We start from the raw sequence: 22,039 nt of genomic DNA, 5'->3' as shown, positions 1-22,039 counted from the left end.
GGAAGGAATGATGCTGAAGCTGAAACTACAATTTTGGGGGCACTTGATGCAAAGAACTGACTCATTGGAAAAGACTCAGATGCTGGGAAAGATTGAAAGCAGGAGAAGAGGATGACAGAGGATATGATTAGATGGCGTCACCGACTTGGTGGACATGAATTTGAGCAAGCTCCGGGAGTTGGTGATGGACATGGAAGCCTGGCATGCTGCAGTCCATGGTGTCGCAAAGAGTTGGACACGACTAAGTGACTGAACTGAACTGATCTGAGCTGAATATGGATGTCCAAAGAGGCTGGCTGAAGTTTCAAAAATATTACCACCTTTCCCTGGCCCTCTACCCATTGTCCTGCCATTAACTAATATTCTGGGATTGTTTAAGCAATGAGTGTTTCTCCTGATGGTTCTGCAGGCTTGTCATTTGATCTCTGCCAAGTCAGAGAAGTTTTGCACCTCTTGGTTTCATTCTCCAAAGCAGTGCTGTCCACTAGAACTTTCTGTGAGGATGGAAATGTTCTATATCTAACATGTGGCCTCTAATTAGTGAGCATTTGAACGATGGCTACTATGACTGAGATACCAAATTTTTAATTTTGATTATTTTTAAAGATATAGACAATGTGGCTAATAGCTACCACATGGTTAATTCCATGTGTTCAACTTGACTGGGTTAAGAGATACCCGAAGAACTGGTAAAGTATGATTTCTGGGTGTGTCTTTATAAGAGGGTTTCTGGATGAGATCAGCATTTGAATCAGCACATTGAGTATAAAAGATCATCTGTACCAACATGCTGCTGCTGCTGCTACCAAGTCGCTTCAGTCATGTCCAACTCTGTGCGACCCCATAGACGGCAGGCTCCTCTGTCCCTGGGATTCTCCAGGCAAGAATACTGGTGTGAGTTGCCATTTCCTTCACCAACATGAGTGATTAGCAAATAGAACAAAACAAGCAGAGCAAGGGTGAGTGACAGCACTGCCTTGAGGGTTTTAGAGCAAGACTCTGACATCCTCCACTTTTAACTACCCTCCTTTAGAGAAAGAGCTCTCGGCTGCTACTGGGACTTAATGCAGACCGAACACTTGACTGTGGGTCACCAAGTTACCACATAACCTGAGTAGTCCATCATAAAATGGAAGTTATTAATATCTGGCCCACCATGCCATGACGATGGGTGTGCATAGCAACACTCCATCATCAAATGTAAGTGATACATAAATGATCTGTCCTAAACAGGCCCTGAAGGCACAAGTAGGTTACATGACAAAGCGGCCCAAATGCCTGTGGTCCCCATCGCTGCGACATTGTCTTGTCTCTCCCAGCCTGTGCTTCATGGTTTCACGGGGAGTTCCATATGATCAATTGGCAGAGAGAGTATAGACTCAGACTTGGCTTACAGATGGTTCTGTAGATATGTCCACCACCTATAAGTGGACAGTTGCAACACTATAGCCCCTCTGGGGGACATCCCTGAAAGATGGTGGTGAAGGGGAATCCTCCCAGTGGTCAGAACTTCCTGCAGTGTACCTGGCTGAACGTTGAGCTTGGAAGGACAAATGGCCATATTGCAATTCTATACCAATTCATGGACTATAGCCAGCGGTTGGGCTGGATGGTCAAGGACCTAGAAGGAACATGATTGGAAAACTGGTGACAAAGAAATTTGGGGAAAGAGGTATATATATAGGCCTCTCTGAATGGGCAAAAAGTGTGAAAATATTTGTGTCTCACATGAATTCTCACCAAAGAATGAACTCAGCCAAGGGGAATTTTAATAATCAAGTGAATGGGTTGACCTTTTCTGTGGATACCAGTCCGTCTCTTTCCCCTGCTACTCTTGTCATCACTCACAGACTCATAAGCAAAGTGGCCAGGGTGGTCGGGATGGAGGCTCACGCATGGGCTTGGAAATATGGACTTGCATTCACTGAGAGTGACCTGGCTATGGCCAATAACTGTCCAGTCTGCCAGAAGCAGAGACTATACTGAGCCCTTGAGATGGAACCATTCTCTGGGGTGCTCAGTCATCTGCTTGGTGGCAGGTTGACTACACTGGACTGTTTCCCTCATGGGAGAGGCAGCATTGTGTATTTATCACAATACAGGGAGACCTCAGAGATACTTTGGGTTTGGTTCCAAACCTCTGCAGCAAGGTGAATATCACAAAAAAGTGAGTCACATGAATTTTTTGGTTTTCCAATACAAATAAAAGTATGTCCACACTATATTGTAGTCTTCTAAGTGTGTAACAGCATTATGTTTTTTTTTAAATATACCTGAAATGCCTTAATTTTAAAATTAAATGCCTTAATTTAAAAATACTTTATCGCTAAAAAATGCTATGCATCATCTGACAACACAGGGTTGCTACAATCTTCAATTTGTAAGAAACCAGTATCTGCAAATCACAACTGAGTGAAGTGCAATAAAACGAGGTGTGCTTGTAGGTCCTCTAGATATGGATTTGCCTTTCCTGAACCCACTGCTTCTGTCCCTGGACTTACAGGATGTTTTCTCCATCACCACAGTATTCTACACACACTTCTGATCAAGAACCTCACTTTACAATAAAAGAAGTACAGCACTGGGCCCATGCTCATGGAATTTATTAGTCTTATCATGTCTCCACCATCTCGACGCAACTGATTTGACAGAATGGTGGCATGGCCTTTTGAAGAGTTGGTTACAACGCATACCAGGTAGCAATACATTGCAGGACTGGGGCAAGGTTCTCCCTACCCGCCTGGGACTGTGCCAGACCTGAGATGTGGAGGCAGAAAAAAGCAGACCTTTTTCTGGGGGGGGCTTATGGTCTAGGAAGGGAGGCAACTGCAAAATGGGTGGGGCTACAGTGCGAGGGAAGGAAGCACAGGGGGAGAGGGGTGGGAGGCACCGACCCTGGGGACCCCAGAACACACATCCATCAGCGTCTTTCCTCTCTTGACTTCAGAAAGCCTGTTTTCCCCCCAGAAACCCTTTATTTAAGAACTAAGAAAACTGTCTCCAGGGCTCAGCTTCATTCTTTCATTCTTAGTGTCACCACACATAAGCTAATATATTCTTTTAGAATAAAAACAGAAAAGTGAAAGTGTTAGTCGCTCAGCTATGTCCAACTCTTTGCGACCCTGTGGACTATAGCCCGCTAGGCTTCTCTGTCCATGGAATTCTTTAGGCGAGGAAACTGGAGTGGACTGCTATTTCCATCTCTAGGGGACCTTCACAACTCAGGGATCGAACCTGGGTCTCCCGCATTGCAGGCAAATTCTTTACTGTCCGAGCCACCAGGGAAGCTCCAAAAAAATCTTTGTTAGGTTACTCTGGAAAAATACATTTGGCCACCTCTGCCCATTTCATCCATGCTTCCCATTGAAGGTGGCTAAAAAAAAATACAAACTTCCAAAAGTTTATACCTTTTTAAGGTGGTGAGAGGAGCAACCCCATGTCCAAGGAGTGGTGGCTGTGGGGGCACAGGAGGGCTGAGAGGAGTTACTCCACGTTCAAGGTCAGGAGGGGCGGCTGTGAGGAGATACCCCTCATCCAAGGTAAGAAGCAGCGGCTGCGCTTTGCTGGAGCAGCCCTGAAGAGATGCCCGATGCCCAAGGTAAGAGAAACCCAAGTAAGACGGTAGGTCTTGCGAGAGGCATCAGAGGGCAGACACACAAACCATAATCACAGAAAACTAGTCAATCTAATCACACAGACCACAGACTTGTCTAACTCAATGAAACTAAGCCATGCCATGTGGAGCCACCCAAGATGGGCGGGTCATGGTAGAGAGGTCTGACAGAATGTGGTCCACTGGAGAAGGGAATGGCAAACCACTTCAGTATTCTTGCCTTGAGAACCCCATGAACAGTATGAAAAGGCAAAACGATAGGATACTGAAAGAGGAACTCCCCAGGTTGGTAGGTGCTCAATATGCTACTGGAGATCAGTGGAGAAATAACTCCAGAAAGAATGAAGGGATGGAGCCAAAGCAAAAACAATACCCAGTTGTGGATGTGACTGGTGATGGAAGCAAGGTCTGATGCTGTAAAGAGCAATATTGCATAGGAACCTGGAATGTCAGGTCCATGAATCAAGGCAAATTGGAAGTGGTCCAACGGGATGGCAAGAGTGAACGTCGACATTCTGGGAATCAGAGAACTAAGATGGACTGGAATGGGTGAATTTAACTCACATGACCATTATATTTACTACTGTGGGCAGGAATCCCTTCGAAGAAATGGAGTAGCCATCATGGTCAACAAAAGAGTTGGAAATGCAGTTCTTGGATGCAATCTCAAAAATGACAGAATGATCTGTTTGTTTCCAAGACAAACCATTCAATATCACAGTAATCCAAGTCTATGCCCCAACCAGTAATGCTGAAGAAGCTGAAGTTGAACGGTTCTATGAAGACCTACAAGACCTTTTAGAACTAACACCCAAAAAAGATGTCCTTTTCATTATCAGATCAGTCGCTCAGTCGTGTCCAACTCTTTGTGACACCATGAATCGCAGCACACCAGGCCTCCCTGTCCATCACCAACTCCTGGAGTTCACCCAGACTCACGTCCATCGAGTCGGTGATGCCATCCAGCCATCTCATCCTCTGTCGTCCCCTTCTCCTCTTGCCCCCAATCCCTCCCAGCATCAGAGTCTTTTCCAATGAGTCAACTCTTCGCATGAGGTGGCCAAAGTACTGGAGTTTCAGCTTTAGCATCATTCCTTCCAAAGAAATCCCAGGGCTGATCTCCTTTAGGATGGACTGGTTGGATCTCCTTGCAGTCCAAGGGACTCTCAAGAGTCTTCTACAACACCACAGTTCAAAAGCATCAATTCTTTGGCACTCAGCTTTCTTCACAGTCCAACTCTCACATCCATACATGACCACAGGAAAAACCATAGCCTTGACTAGATGGACCTTTGTTGGCAAAGTAATGTCTCTGCTTTTGAATATGCTATCTAGGTTGGTCCTAACTTTCCTTCCAAGGAGTAAGCGTCTTTTAATTTCATGGCTGCAGTCACCATGTGCACTGATTTTGGAGCCCAGAAAAATAAAGTCTGACACTGTTTCCACTGTTTACCCATCTATTTCCCATGAAGTGATGGGACCAGATGCCATGATCTTAGTTTTCTGAATGTTGAGCTGTAAGCCAACTTTTTCACTCTCTTCTTTCATTTTCATCAAGAGGCTTTTTAGTTCCTCTTCACTTTCTGCCATAAGGGTGGTATCATCTGCATATCTGAGGTTATTGATATTTCTCCTGGCAATCTTGATTCCAGCTTGTGCTTCATCGAGCTCAGCTTTTCTCATGATGTACTCTGCATATAAGTTAAATAAGTAGGGTGACAATATACGGCCTTGACGTACTCCTTTTCCTATTTGGAACCAGCCTGTTGTTCCATGTCCAGTTCTAACTGTTGCTTCCTGACCTACATACAGGTTTCTCAAGAGGCAGGTCAGGTGGTCTGGTATTCCCATCTCTTTCAGAATTTTCCACAGTTTATTGTGATCCACACAGTCAAAGGCTTTGGCATAGTCAATAAAGCAGAAATAGATGTTTTTCTGGAACTCTCTTGCTCTTTCCATGATCCAGCGGATGTTGGCAATTCGATGTCTGGTTCCTCTGCCTTTTTGAAAACCACCTTGAACATCTGGAAGTTCATGGTTCACGTATTGCTGAAGCCTGGCTTGGACACTGGTTGCTTATGGCCTCTCTTCCCTATGAACTAGCCAAGGTATGGCTGGTTTCATACTCTGGGATATTTCCAACTATACTCTCAAGATTACACAACACTCCTAATGACAAAGTCATTAGGAAAAAAAAAAAAAGAACAGAGTCCATGAGGAAGAGGAAGCTTTTACAATCATAAAGATTTAAAAAACCCTTTTAAAGTCACCCCTATGAAAATAATAAATGCCCAAGCTAAAATGCCTTAATGTAGATTCACTCTCCCATTCTGCCCTTTATTTACCTGTTTATTTTTGGCTGTGTGGCTTGTGAGATCTCAGGTCCCTCACTGGGGATCAAACTGAGGCCCTGGCAGTCCTACCCCTGGATGGCCAGGGAATTCCCTTTCATTCTGCTTTCAAATAACTATATTGAATTTTTAAAGCTAGTTAATACAGAATTAGGTAAGTATATAAAATTATTTTACACTTAGGATTCTCCAGAACAGACTACTACTACTATTGTTTCAAATGCAATAGAAACTGCAAATGTTTCTATAAAACAAGGACAAATCAACAACAGAAATGAGGTAGGTGAGTTGAGAGACAGTAGTAATCTCCATCTTTAGACTGGACATTTGTTGCTTAATAGTGAGGGGAATAATACAGGTTATTTTAAACAATATCTTTACCTGAATGCCTCAAAGCCACCCAATACCCAAGGTCAGTGGATGTCAGCATTTTATATAATTTTATATAAAAGAGATTTTCTGCGTTCAAGATATGCAGATGTCACAATCAATCTGTTGTACCACCACTCTTTGTAAATGAGCTCATGTGTTTTCAGTGATCTTTTACCCATGAAGAAGGGAAGAATAAAAGGTGAGATAGGGGGCTAGACAGAGTCTGAGACAATTAAGATGAACAACCAACAGCATCCAGGTCACAGAGTGCCTACGGCTGACCTAGTAATGGTGGAAAAGTAGTCCTGAATTACAGTCCTGTCCTCTCAGCTGAAAACTTGAAACAAGTTTCACAAGAAACACGATGTTTCACAAGCAACATCTGCTTAATTCCTCAGTGGTGGCGACATTCCTGGTGGTCCAGCGACTAACACTCCTGCTCCCAACGCAGGGGACCCAGGTTTGACCCCAGTCGGGAAACTAGATCCCTATGTAACTATAACATATAAACTAGATCATATGCTGCAAGTAAGAGTTCAGGTGCTACAACTCAAGAACACACTTGTTGCAATGCAGATCAAAGATCCCCAGTGCTGCAACTAAGACTTGGCACAGCCAAATAAATAAATTAATTAGTTAAAAGAAATTCCCAGCTGTTATTTCTTTACCTGAAAAATATCAATAAGAATGAGATACTTGACCTCAGAACACTTTTCACATTTCATCTGGAGTTCTAAGGTTGCCTGTTAACAAACAAACCATGAAATCGGTGCTGATGAGTGGATATAAAAGCAAAAAAGTGCAGAATCCAGTGAGTTCTTAACAGGCAGCAGGCAAGTTGTCTACAGCTCACATGGGGAGGATGGGAAGTATTGCCAAATTCCATCTACCTACATCAGAAAGTAAAGATTCGTGAGGGTGAAATTTGATAGATGACCAAGACTGTATGATGCTCTGGACTAACAAATTTATAATTAACTGCAATTTGAAGATGTGGACTTGAGAGCCAGACACAGGCCTGGGCTTGGCCATTTGGGATTTTGTGGATCCAAGTTCCCACTCTTGGAAGTTCTGGCTGCCTTTCCTGGCCGGTTGCCCTGAACCACTCTAAGCTGTGGCAGGAAGCTGGCAATGCTTACTCAGATCCCCTTAAGTGGGAAGTGAGTCTGCAAGTCTAGAAAGCCATAAGTAATAAACATATAGATGGTGAGAAAGAGTTTTCATACAAAGTGTATCAAATCTAGTGTGAAAAGCTATATAACTGTTGTGCTTCTTTTTAGAAGCTTTATTCAGCTTTCAGTGCTTTCAACCATTTCAGATAAACTGATACAGTAGGCAATTTAAAATCTAATTTTAATTGTGATCCTTAGGAAGATTTAACTAATTTAAGTGTGCTGTCAACATTCAAATGCTGAAGAGTTCTGATTTTCTAAAGGTATATGTTTGATTTTTAACATCTAGAAATGCTTTAAAAATGTTACCTTACTGAATATTTTGATTTACTGGATTTGTAAGAGTTATCTAAATCTTTAGCAAGATTTTATTGTTAGATTTATAAAGGTCTCTCGTAGATGCTTGCAAAATTCTGCCTTAAGGAAAAAGCTTAACTTTCCTACATAAACTGTACAGAAGAGTAAGTTCTTTACAGAATAATGCCAGCTTATAAATGCAGAAGAAATGATAGCCCTGGAATAAATATTCTGCAAGCCCTAATAAATTATTCTGGGCAATGATCATTAGTTTCCAAAAATCATCAGGTAAAAAGCTGAGGGGCTGTCTTAACAAGGGATGCATCCAACTGCCTATGGTGAGAAATAGTTTTAATATAAATGGTAACATAAATATGAACCCCTGTGTCATTTCTCACACCACAAAAAAAACAACAACCAGATCTTATGTGTCTCCTGATAGAAGTACCCAACACTAAATTGAATGTATTCTTGCCAAAAACCCAAGATTGTCAAACTTAGCAAATAAAAACACAAGATGATAAAATATTGCACAAGTGAGCACTTTTACACTAAAAAGTATTGTTTAGTTAAGGGTAAAGCGTCCGCCTGAAATGCAGGAGACCGGGATCGATCCCTGGGTCAGGAAGATCCCTTGGAGAAGGAAATGGCAACCCCCTCCAGTATTCTCGCCTGGAGAATCCCATGGACAGAAGAGCCTGGTAGGCTACAGTTCACAGGGGTGCAAAGAGTTGGACACGACTGAGCGACTTCACTTTCCTGTATTTTATCCGGAAACCCTACTCTAAATCTAACTACCAGCTCACAAGAAATAGAATGAATACAATCAGCAAAATCTGGAATGTAGAAAACTCTCTAGGACATATGTCCTTCTACAGATAATTTGCAAAGAGACAATACTTCATTTGATGATTGGAAGAAAAAACAATTTGTTCTCTGACAGAAAAATTGCAAGCATGAAAAAGGGAGGAAACCTATAGATCCTATCAGATTAAAAGAGACTTAAGAGACATGGCAATAAGTGTTTGGATCCTGATCTGAATAAATATCTGTAACAAAATTTAGGAAATTTGTAAAGTAACTGAATATTTAGGAATCAGTGTTAAAAGTTTTAAGTACCATGCTGGCTTACACAAGAGAATTTTTATCTTTTAAAGATAACATACTGAAGTGTTATTGATGAAACAATATGATATCTGAGATTGATATCAAAACAATCCTGTGGCAAGATGGGAGGGGTAGGTTGTCAAGAATAGAGATAAAAATGGGATAGGTGGGTGTTGACAATTGTGAAAGCTGGTGAGGAGTATGTGAGAGTTCATTATACTATCCTACCTTTATAAATATTTGAAAAATTTTAAAACGTTTTAGAAGGGAGGTATTTAAGAAAAACTGAGGCATGAACATACAACAAATAGAAGATTAATTATGATCCGATAAAATATAAATTTGCATGCCTTCACAATAACATGTTGTCAGCGTGGGTTCTTTTTTTTTAATAAATGCGTCACTCTGGTGGGGGACGCTGGTAATGGAGGAGACTATACACGTGTGGCAAAGGAGGTATATGAGAATTTTCTGTACGTCCCACTCAACTATGCTGTGAACTGGAGACTACTAATAGTCTCTTTTTAAAAAAGTGAGGCTCCCTTTGATTATCACTGCCAGTCTTGGTCTCCCTGCTGTTTCAAGGTAACCATAGTTATTGGCTTAATGTGTGTCCTTCCAGAAAGTTCTCTATACATTTATAGTTATATACACATAACAGAGAAAATGCATAGCATCATAATGTGTTTTTGTTTGTCTTGTGTTCCTTTCTTGCTGTCATCTGATTATTATATGACCCTTGATTAAAGGTTAAGGGATCATTAAGATACTGACGGAAAACATTTTGCTCTGTGGCCCTTTTATATACCATTAGTTAAAAAAAAAAAACTCTTGAGAATAAGAAAAGCTACCAAGTTGCTAAGGATTTGATTAAGTAGATAAGTGGCATTAGGAACTTCCTTGCAAGTCCAGTGGTTCAGAGTCCACGCTTCCAATGCAGGGGACATAGGTTCAACCTCTTGTCAGGGAACTAAGATTCCACATGCTGCACAGCGGACCCAAGACAAGGATGCGGGGGGCGGGGGGGCCGGGGAGGGCGGGGCGGGGGGCGGGCATCAGTCTGACAAAATTTATTGTAATTGTGAGTGACACAGAGGAAAACAGTTCCTTACAGCCAAAGGTTGGTCTGACTCGATCGAGGTCTCGTTGTTCTCTTGGTGAGCACAGACAATGTTGCATTAACACTGGACAGGGCCACTCTGCGACCACGTAGAGGAAGACGAAAACAAGATCACCCAGGAATCGTGTCTGAACACAGATAAAACCTGAACACCATTCAAGCCCCCAAATACCAATCATCACCCTCTCCCAGCCAGTATGAGTGATGGCTGCTTCTTTACCAAGTATAGCCTCACTCTGGCCTCTCCTCCCTCTTGCTAAGTTTTATTAATGTATCAAATCATAGAATTACCCTTGCTTTTGACAGGAACAAAACATCCAACCCAGAGCTAACCTCCACTTCCATGAACTCACATCAAACTCACCTAACACAAGCGCAAATTCTGTAAGAGGGTCCTTGGAGCAGCCTCTCACCAAGACACCCCAGGACCCAGGGTGAGAAGTCTCCCTCTCTGTAACAGAAAATAATCCCAACGTGTTCACCTACAAGTGTGGTTTTGACGATCTTCAGCTGAACGGTATAGATAGGGGTTTTCTTTAAAACTTTAAAACCAGATGTAAGACAAATAAGCTGCTGTTGTTTAGCACTAAGTCATGTCTGACTCTTTGGGACCCCAAGTGACCCCATAGCCCGCCAGGCTCCTCTGTCCATGGGGTTTCCCAGGCAGGAATACTGAAGTAGGTCGCCATGCTCTTCTCTATAGGATCTTCCCAACCCAAGGACTGAACCTGTGTCCCCTGCACTGGCAGGTGGATTCTTTACCACTGAGCCACCAGGGAAGCCCCAAGACAAATAAATGCCAGGACTGTAATGTACAACATGAAAAAGAGTAGGACCCAACTGAGCAACTGAACTGAACTGAAGGTTATATATGTAAGTCAAGAGAGTAAATCCTGAGTTCTCATTACAAGAAAAGATATTTTTTCCTATTATTTGATTTTGTATCTAAATGAGATGATACTCAACTTACTGTGATGATAATTTCATGATGTATGTAAGTCAAATCATAAGGCTGGTCACCTTAAACATATAAAGTGCTGTATGTCAATTATATCTCAATATAAAACTAGAAGAAAAAAACAACTTTTAAAAACAATGGATCCTGGGACTTCCCTGGTGGTCCTGTGGCTAAGAATCCACACTTCCAATGCAGGGGGCATGGGTTCAGTCCCTGGTCAGGGAGCCGAATCCTACATGCCTCAACTAAAGAACCTGTATGCTGCAACTAAGGTCTGAAAGAAAGAGTTAGTTGCTCCACTGTGTACGACTCTGCGACCCCATGGACTGTAACCCACCAGGCTCCTCTGTTCATGGGATTCTCCAGGCAAGAATCCTGGAGTAGGTTGCCATTTCCTACTCCAGGGAATCTTCCCAACCCACAGTTTGAACCCAAGTCTCCTGCATGGCAGGCAGATTCTTTACCATCTGAACCACCAAGGCAGACCAACGAAGGCGGTGCAGCCAAATAAACAGATAGAAATAAATATTTTTTTAAAAAGAATCACAACTTAAAGACATTTCGTTATTTAAAAAAAATAAAAACGGATCCTGCCCCCAAATACATACTCGTAGGTCAACTCTCATTAATGACTGCTTCCCACGGTGAGTGGATTTAGTGGTTGCTCCTCCAATCTCCATTTCCCCTTGCTTTTGGTAACCACTACTAATCGCTCTTTTAGGTAAATGCCCCCACTCAGCTTAGGTGGTGCAGCAGTAAAGAATCTGCCTGCCAATGCAGGAGGCTCAAGAGATGTGGGTTTGATCCCTGGGTTGGGAAGATCGCGTGGAGGAGGAAATGGCAACCCACTCCAGTATTCTTGCCTAGAGAATCCCATGGACAGAGGAGCCTAATGGCCTACAGTTCATGGGGTCACAAAGAGTCAGGCACAAGTGAGCGAGCACGCACGCCCACCCAGCTTACCTGCTCAAGCCCTATCCCCATCTTCTCTTGGGGCCAAGGAGCCTGCGGGGCCGCTGCCAAGCACCTCCCCAAGGCTCGAGACCCGAGTCCTCGCTACACCCCACAGCCCAAAGGCAGAGGGACTGGGGTGGGAAATGGAATTGTAGTCCATGATTTTAAATGTGTGTATGCGCTTTTTTTGGTTTGTTTTACAAAATTAGAATACTGCCATAAATATAAGCTCTTGATCATGTCTTTTATACTTAATATATTATCATTATTGGCTCCAAATTGCTGCAAACTTCTTGAATTCAAATTTCAGCTAGCCTGTTTGAGATCAAATCTCTCTTTCCTCTTACTCTTTATGATTGTCTTTCAAGACTATTTGGGAAGAAGAGTCAAGTTTTCTTCTTTTTAAGAATTGTAACATACATGATGCCAAAACTCTCTAGGAAGGACTTTCAAAATCTGACTTTAGTTGTCACTGACTATTAACAAAGTTATTAACCTTCAAGTTAATTACTTCAGGCCAATTACTGAGAACAAACTTGATATTGCATCTGAAACATGAAACACACCCATAGAATTTACCTAGTAATAAATCTGCTCAATAGAACGCTTGCAATGTACACACATATTCTTTGGGTGTGTACCTTTCTGAGCCATGTAAACATTTTCCCCCAGATGTAGCGATTTTGTTTAAAACAAAATTGAGGAACTAGAGTCATTTGCTCCCAGCTGTCTCCAACACACAAAATTCTTCTCAGTCAAGCATGGAGCTGCCAACAAAAACTTCTCTTTTTATATTTAAAAAAGTTGCTTGTTTTGTTTTTGACAGAGAAGCTTTATAATATTTAACTTGCTTTTTGCTACGTTAAAAAGTCAAAGTAACATAAAAAAATCAAATAGTCCAAAAAACTAAAAATAAAAAGTAAAATATTTTTCATTCCAAGCCACTCCTGGCCTATTCTCCAGAGAACATTCCTTCTAATAGTGTATCTTTCCAGATAGGAAGAAAGGACAGTTAGTGAGTTTGGGACAGACATATACACACTGCTATATTTAAAATGGATAGCTAATAAGGACCTACTGTATAGCACATGGAACTCTGCCCAATTATGTGGCAGCATGCATTGGGGGAGAATGCTACTGCTGCTGCTGCTGCTAAGTCACTTCAGTCCTGTCCAATTCTTCCTGACCCTATGGACGGTAGCCCACCAGGATCCTCTGTTCATGGGATTCTCCAGGCAAGAATACTGGAGAGGGTTCCCGTGCCCTCCTCCAGGGGATCTTCCTGGCCCAGGGATTTAACCCGCATCTCTTATGTCGCCTGCATTGCCAGGTGGGTTCTTTACCACTAATGCCACCTAGGAATGGATAAACGTATAAGTATGACAGAGTCCCTTTGCTGTTCACCTGAAACCACAACATTACTAATCCACTATACTCCAATACAAAATAAAAAGTTTAAAAAGAGAGAGAAAGGAGAAATATGGATCTCATAATCTCATAATACAGGTCTCAGTTCAGTTCAGTCGCTCAGTCCTGTCCGACTCTTTGCGACTCCATGAACCGCAGCACGCCAGGCCTACCTGTCCATCACCAACTCCCGGAGTTCACCCAAACTTATGTCCATTGAGTCGGTGATGCCATCCAGCCATCTCATCCTCTGTCTTCCCCTTCTCCTCCTGCCCTCAATCTTTCCCAGCATCAGGGTCTTTTCAAACGAGTCAGCTCTTCACATCAGGTGGCCAAAGTATTGGAGTATCAGCTTCAGCATCAGTCCTTCCAATGAACATCCAGGACTGATCTCCTTTAGGGTGGACTGGTTGGATCTCCTTGCAGTCCAAGGGACTCTCAAGAGTCTTCTCCAACACCACAGTTCAAAAGCATCAATTCTTTGGCACTCAGCTTTCTTTGTAGTCCAACTCTCACATCCATACATGACCACTGTAAAAACCATAGCCTTGACTAGATGGACCTTGGTTGACAAAGTGATGTCTCTGCTTTTTAATATGCTGTCTAGGTTGGTCATAACTTTCCTTCCAAGGAGTAAGCGTCTTTTAATTTCATGGCTGCAGTCACCATCTGCAGTGATTTTGGAGCCCAGAAAAATAAAGTCTGTCACTGTTTCCACTGTTTCCCCATCTATATCCCATGAAGTGATGGGACCAGATGCCATGATCTTAGTTTTCTGAATGTTGAGCTTTAGGCCAACTTTTGCACTTTTCACTTTCACTTTCATCAAGAGGCTCTTTAGTTCTTTTTCAGTTTCTGCCATAAGGGTGGTGTCATCTGCATATCTGAGGTTATTGATATTTCTCCTGGCAATCTTGATTCCAGCTTGTGCTTCATCGAGCTCAGCTTTTCTCATGATGTACTCTGCATATAAGTTAAATAAATAGGGTGACAATATACAGCCTTGACGTACTCCTTTTCCTATTTGGAACCAGCCTGTTGTTCCATGTCCAGTTCTAACTGTTGCTTCCTGACCTACATACAGGTTTCTCAAGAGGCAGGTCAGGTGGTCTGGTATCCCCATCTCTTGAAGAATTTTCCACAGTTTCTCGTGATCCACACAGTCAAAGGCTTTGGCATAGTCAATAAAGCAGAAATAGATGTTTTTCTGGAACTCTCTTGCTTTTTCGATGATCCAGCAGATGTTGGCAATTTGATCTCTGGTTCCTCTGCCTTTTCTAAAACCAGCTTGAACATCTGGAAGTTCACGGTTCATGTATTGCTGAAGCCTGGCTTGGAGAATTTTGAGCATTACTTTACTAGCGTGTGAGATGAGTGCAATTGTGTGGTAGTTTGAGCATTCTTTGGCATTGCCTTTCTTTGGGATTGGAATGAACACTGACCATTTCCAGTCCTGTGGCCACTGTTGAGTTTTCCAAATTTGCTGGCCTATTGAGTGCAGCACTTTTACAGCATCATCTTCCAGGATTTGAAATAGCTCAACTGGAATTTCATCACCTCCACTAGCTTTGTTTGTAGTGATGCTTCCTAAGGCCCACTTGACTTCACACTCCAGGATGTCTGGCTCTAGGTGAGTGATCACACCATCATGATTATCTGGGTTGTGAAGCTCTTTTTTGTACAGTTCTTCTGTGTATTCTTTCAGTATCCTATCATTTTGCTTTTTCATACTGTTCATGGGGTTCTCAAGACAAGAATACTGAAGTAGTTTGCCATTCCCTTCTCCAGTGGACCACATTCTGTCAGATCTTTCCACCATGACCCGCCCATCTTGGGTTGCCCCAAGGGCATGGCTTAGTTTCATTGAGTTAGACAATGCTGTGGTCCTAGTGTGATTAGATTGACTAGTTTTCTGTGAGCATGGTTTCAGTGCGGTTTTTCCTGTGGTCATGTATGGATGTGAGAGTTGGACTGTGAAGAAGGCTGAGCGCCGAAGAATTGATGCTTTTGAACTGTGGTGTTGGAGAAGACTCTTGAGAGTCCCTTGGACTGCAAGGAGATCTAACCAGTCCATTCTGAAGGAGATCAGCCCTGGGATTTCTTTGGAAGGAATGATGCTAAAGCTGAAACTCCAGTACTTTGCCCACCTCATTCGAAGAGTTGACTCATTGGAAAAGACTCTGATGCTGGGAGGGATTGGGGGCAGGAGGAGAAGGGGACGACAGAGGATGAGATGGCTGGATGGCATCACTAACTCGATGGACGTGAGTCTGGGTGAACTCCGGGAGTTGGTGATGGACAGGGAGGCCTGGTGTGCTGCAATTCATGGGGTCTCAAAGAGTTGGACATGACTGAGCGACTGATCTGATCTGTGTATTCTTGCCACCTCTTCTTAATATCTTCTGCTTCTGTTAGGTCCATACCATTTCTGTCCTTTATTGAGCCCATCTTTGCATGAAATGTTACCTTAGTAGATCTAATATTCTTGAAGAGATCTCTAGTCTTTCCCATTCTATTGTTTTCCTCTATTTCTTTGCATTGATCACTGAGGAAGGCTTTCTTATCTCTCCTTGCTATTCTTTGGAACTCTGCATTCAAATGGGTATATCTTTCCACAGGAGCGGAGGCTGCAGGAGTGGCCGAGAGGAGCTACTGCACATCCAAGGTCAGGAGCAGTGGCTGTGCTTTGCTGGAGCACCCGTGAAGAGATACCCCACATCCAAGGTAAGAAAAACCCAAGTAAGATGGTAGGTGCTGAGAGAGGGCATCAGACAGCAGACAGATTGAAACCACAATCACAGACAACTAGCCAATCTGATCACACAGACCACAGCCTTGTCTAACTCAGTGAAACTAAGCCATGCCGTGTGGGGCCACTGGTCCACTGGAGAAGGGAATGGCAAACCACTTCAGTATTCTTGCCTTAAGAACCCCATGAACAGTATGAAAAGGCAAAAAGATAGGACACAGGAAGATGAACTCCCCTGGTCAGTAGGTGCCCAATATGCTACTGGAGATCAGTGGAGAAATAACTCCAGAAAGAATGAAGGGATGGAGCCAAAGCGAAAACACCCAGTTGTGGATGTGACTGGTGATAGAAGCAAGGTCCGATGCTGTAAAGAGCAATATTGCATAGGAACCTGGAATGTTAGGTCCATGAATCAAGGCAAATTGGAAGTGGTCAAACAGGGGATGGCAAGAGTGAACGTTGACATTCTAGGAATCCCCGAACTAAGATGGACTGGAATGGGTGAATTTAACTCAGATAACCATTATATCTACTACTGTGGGCAGGAATCCCTTAGAAGAAATGGAGTAGCCATCATGGTCAACAAAAGAGTCTGAAATGCAGTACTTGGATGCAATCTCAAAAATGACAGAATGATCTTTGTTCGTTTCCAAGGGAAACCATTCAATATCACGGTAATCCAAGTCTATGTCCTGACCAGTAACACTGAAGAAGTTGAAGTTGAATGGTTCTATGCAGACCTACAAGACCTTCTCTAACTGACACCCAAAAAAGATGTCCTTTTCTTTATAGGGGACTGGAATGCAAAAGTAAGAAGTCAAGAAACACCTGGAGTAACAGGCAAATTTGGCCTTGGAGTACAGAATGAAGCAGGGCAAAGGCTAATAGAGTTTTGCCAAGAGAACACACTGGTCATAGCAAACACCCTCTTCCAACAACACAAGAGAAGACTCTACACATGGACATCACCAGATGGTCAACACTGAAATCAGATCGATTACATTTTTTGCAGCTAAAGATGGAGAAGCTCTATACAGTCAGCAAAAACAAGACTGGGAGCTGCCTGTGGCTCAGATCATGAACTCCTTATTGCCAAATTTAGACTTAAACTGAAGAAAGTGGGGAAAATCACTAGACCATTCAGGTATGACCTAAATCAAATCCCTTATGATTATACAGTGGGAGTGAGAAATAGATTTAAGGGACTAGTTCTAACAGACAGAGTGCCTGAGGAACTATGGACAGAGGTTCGTGACATTGTACAGGAGACAGGGATCAAGACCATCCCCAAGAAAAAGAGATGCAAAAAAGCAAAACAGCTGTCTGAGGAGGCCTTACAAATAGCTGTGAAAAGAAGAAAAGCGAAAGGCAAAGGAGAAAAGGAAAGATATACCCATTTTTCCAGTCGTGGCATAACACCATATGAACACATCACAATTTAATCAGTCCCCCATTGATGAGTATTTAGGTTGTCTAATTCCTTTCCACTATAATAAATAATGTGAAAATAAACATTCTCATACAAGCATTTTCGTGCATTTGTGTAACTATCTGTGGAATAAATTCCTAAAAATGAAATTGAGTCTAAGGGTTGGGGAGTGAACAGTTTGAAAGCTACTGACAAATTGTTTTCTAATAAGGTTGCACCAATTACCCATTGGTTGCACCCATTCGTGTTATATAATGCTGCATGTTCTCTCACATAGCCAACATTGGGGGTTTTTTTTCCAACTTTTTTATCTTTGCCAGTCTGATAGGTGGAAAAATATTTTCTGTGTGTTTGTGGGTATGCCCGTCCACCATGAGTGCATGGTTCTGCCATTTCTGAACACAGTGACTCAAGTAAATAAAATCAAGGTAGTAATAGGGATGGATGCTATTTCAAAAATTTATCTTTATTTCTAAGAGTGATTAATTGGCTTTGCAGCCTATACTGGAAAGATTAATTATTAATATATACCGAGACTATATAGTAAACAGTGCTTGGGAGTTCCTTTCTGACTACTCTTTTATTTTTCAACGTGTTTATTTTTTACTTTTTGGCCATGCCACGTAGCTTGCAGGATATTAGTTCCCCAACCAGGGATTGAACCCGCCCCCTCAGCAAGGAGTCCTAACTACTGGACCACTAGAGAATTATCTTCTGATGACTCTTTGATCTTAAAATGTCAAACTAAGAATTGAGGGAATTATCAAGATTACTTAAGAAATTAATTCAATTATTTAGAAATGTCAGCACATGTCATTTGAAATAACGATGACTGAATAATGAATAATGATGAATAATGATCATCATAATAATGTTGAATAATGTTATAATAATGTTGAATAATAATGTTATATAATCATAATAATATATAATAATGTTGAATAATAATAATAAAATATAATAATGTTGAATAATGATGACAATGTGTATTGTATGTGCATGTATAACAGGCAGTCTTAAGAAGAGGCTTGTAGAAAAGGGAGTACAGTACATCTTCAAACTGTGTCTTAGTCTTATGAATAGTTTTGGAGGAAAGTTATTACTCCCGCTAAGAGAAATTTAAAATTCCTTACTGAAATCATTTAAATAACTTTTGTTTTAGATCATAATTTTTTTCCTTTTTTGTGGCTACAAAGCACGTGGGCTCTTACTTCCCTGACTAGGGATTGAACCCATAGCTCCCGCATTGGAAATGTGGAGTCTTAACCAGCGGATGGCCAGGGAAGTCCCTAAATAACCTCTCTATTTTAGAAGAGACTTAGACTCAGAGAAAAATTGCAAAGTTACTACAGACGGTTCCCATACACCCCGCAGTTTCCTTATTTGTTAACGCCACACAGTAATACGGTACGTTTGTCACATATGTATTGATTGACACTTATTAACTAAAGTTCATACTTCACTCAGATCGCCCTAGTTTCCCCCAAATGTCCTTTTTCTGCTTCAGGCTCATACCCAGACTCCCAAGTTACAGTTACATTCTGTCATCATATCTCCCTGGGCTTCTCTGGGCTGTGACAGTTTTTCGTTTCCTTGTGTTTGATGACCTTGACGATTTTGAGGAGTCCTGGCCAGGTATTTCATAGGATGTTCCTCAGCTGGGATCTGTCTGATGTTTTTCTCATAATGAGACTAGGGTTATGGATTAGGGAAAGGATGGCCATACAGGTAAAATTCCTTATATTATCATATCACACTGTCAACATGACTCATCACTGTCGCTGTTGACCTTAATCATCTGACTGAGTGAAATACATTTATTAACTTTCTGTGTTGGCATAAACAAGGCTACAGAATATAACGAATTGAGTCCTGAGGGTTTCAAAGTAAAGTGTGGTGGGGAGGCTGATTATTAGGGAGCCAGGGGTTCCCTGGTGGCTCAGATAGTAATGAATCTGCCTGCAGCGTGAGAGACCTGGGTTCGATCCCTGGGTTGGGAAGATCCCCTGGAGGAGGGAATGGCTACGCACTCCAGTATTCTCGCCTGTAGAATCCCCATGGAAAGAGAAGCTTGGTGGGCTACAGTCCACAGGGCTCCCGACAGTCAGACACAACTGACTGACGAGGCACACACAGCACAGGAGTCCCCTAACTCCTCAGGAGACCCTGCCAGGGGAGCAGAAAGAACTCTATGCCAGAATGTAATGAACCCTGGAGCAATACTGGAAATTTAGAAACACATTGTTCAAAATAATCCCACTGGGGTAAGTACTGCTACTCATACTTTACGAGGAAGAAACTGAGGCACAGTGCCAAGGATACAGGCAAGCTGAGATGCAATCCATGCAGTCTGGCCACAGGGCCCAGGCTCTTACCACTGTATCATCTCCCAAATCCATCTTGACTTGGATTTCCCAGATTACTAGTGAGACACTAAGGCATCTTTCCTTTGGTATATTGGCTACTGGACTCCAGGACCTCACTGGGGACAGGTGATACAAAGAAGCAGCCATGAGGAACAGATTCCAGGTAAGACCTCAGAGTCAGAGCTGGTAGAGTTCTGGAGGACGGCATCCCACGCCCAGAGTGAGGGGCCTGCTGGAGCCAGCAGCTGGGATCATCTCAAGGTGTAATTTAAGCGTGACCCTAGGCAAGGATCACCAGATTCAGCAAACAAAAATATCAGATCCCCACTTAAATTTGAACCTCAGATGAACAATTTTTATGTTCCAAATGAAGTTCAAATTCACCTGGGCATCTGTATTTTAACACTCCCCCTGGCTGCACGGCCCCCAAGCCCAATTTCCAGCCCTCTTACGTTCACTGATCACTTCAGTTGTGGTAGAGTCAGCTGTGACTGAATCAAAACCCCTTACACTGTGGCTCTACTGACATGGGAAGATAAATGGGAGCTCTAGAAGGCTGAGGGGTTCAAGAAAAAATAATTGAGAGAGAAGACAATTCTTTGTGAACAGTCCAATGTGCTTCATATGCAAAATGTCTTTCTAGAGAATTTCACTGAAATTGTCCTCATAAAGCAAATCATAACACTCATTTGCTTCACATATTTCTGTTACGAGCCTCTTCTGTTAAGGAGAGGGTGGGATGAGTTGAGAGAGTAGCATTGAAACATATGTGAAATTAGATAGCCAGTGGAAATTTGCTGTATGACGCAGGGAGCTCAAATAAGGTGCTCTGTGACAATCTAGAGGGGTTGGATGAGGTGGGAAGGAGGTTCAAGAGGGAGGGGACATGGGTATACTTATGGCTGATGCATGTTGAAGTGTGGCAGAAACCAACATAATGTTTTAAAGCAATTATTCTCCAATTAAAAATAAATAATGTTTTTTAAAAGCTGCAGTGGGAACACAGGTCTTGAGATTCACAGCCGCCATTCCCGCCACTCCAAACTTCTACCCCAGGAAACCCTCATTACAGTAAGCATGGTGCACACTACATGTAACAGTAGGAATCATGAAACAGAAGAAATCATGTCTCATGAACAAGTGTGCTTCTACAGAAGGTAGCGGTGTCTGAAACCAAACAGATACTTCTGAAGTGGTTGGATGGAAAAACAGAATCAGTCCTTCAAAACATTTGTTATTTAAGTATTAATGTATTGAGAATGTGTAATAAATGTCTGCCAACCCAAAGTTGATCTTTGAAAGGACATAATGAGGCAGGTAGAGAGACAGCCATGACGTGTGAGAAACAGTCATAGTCGAGGAGGTGATGGGAAGGATTTCAAGGACTTCCAATGGCATAAGTCTGTTCAGTCCCTGGGTTGATGAATCTAGATGAATGGAGCAGATCTTTCTTTCACAACTGGAGAAAGAGGTATAGTCTGGTTTAACCTTTATCCACAAACTCATAGAAAGTCTTAGGAAGCTATCAGTTTCACCAAATATGGGTCTCTGCTGCCACCTAGTGTTAATTTCTTAGTTTTAAAAAGCTAAAAACAGGAAGCTCCATACTCAAAAAATTTCACCTGGAGCTCCTTTGATCATTTCTATTTCAGGATTTCCAACTCTATCAAAGCCTTTTGTGGGTAAAAAAAAGAGAGAGTATATCCTCTATTTGTACTGCAAAAATATTTAAACTGTGTTGCATCTAATGTGTCCAAACTGTTTACAGAAGGAAAACCATTTGATAATGATACAGATTGGCCCAAGCCTCTTAAAGCCAGCAATCTTTTGCTGGGGACTGTTTTTTGGATACCGATGTTAGATACCTTTTCTCCCTTTCTTTCATTTCTGAACTCTATTAGGAAAAGAAGAAAAAAAACAAAAACAAAAAAAAAAGAGACAGTTTTGGGGTGCTCCCATCAACGATTCTCTCTAAATTAAAATAGTGGCAGAAGACAGTGATATCTGGCCCTGGGCTTTTAAACTAGGGCTAGTCTCAGTTTGGACACAGAAGTATTTAGCAGGGAGGGTGAGTTGGTGGCAGCCAAACTTTCAATCTTCTGAAGGCACAGACAGCGTGTGTGCACTTTCCTGCGTGGGAATCC

The sequence above is a fragment of the Bos mutus genome, chromosome 18 (genome assembly GCF_027580195.1).
Source record: "Bos mutus isolate GX-2022 chromosome 18, NWIPB_WYAK_1.1, whole genome shotgun sequence".
Classification (NCBI taxonomy): Eukaryota; Metazoa; Chordata; class Mammalia; order Artiodactyla; family Bovidae; genus Bos; species Bos mutus.
This window is presented reverse-complemented; position numbering follows the sequence as displayed.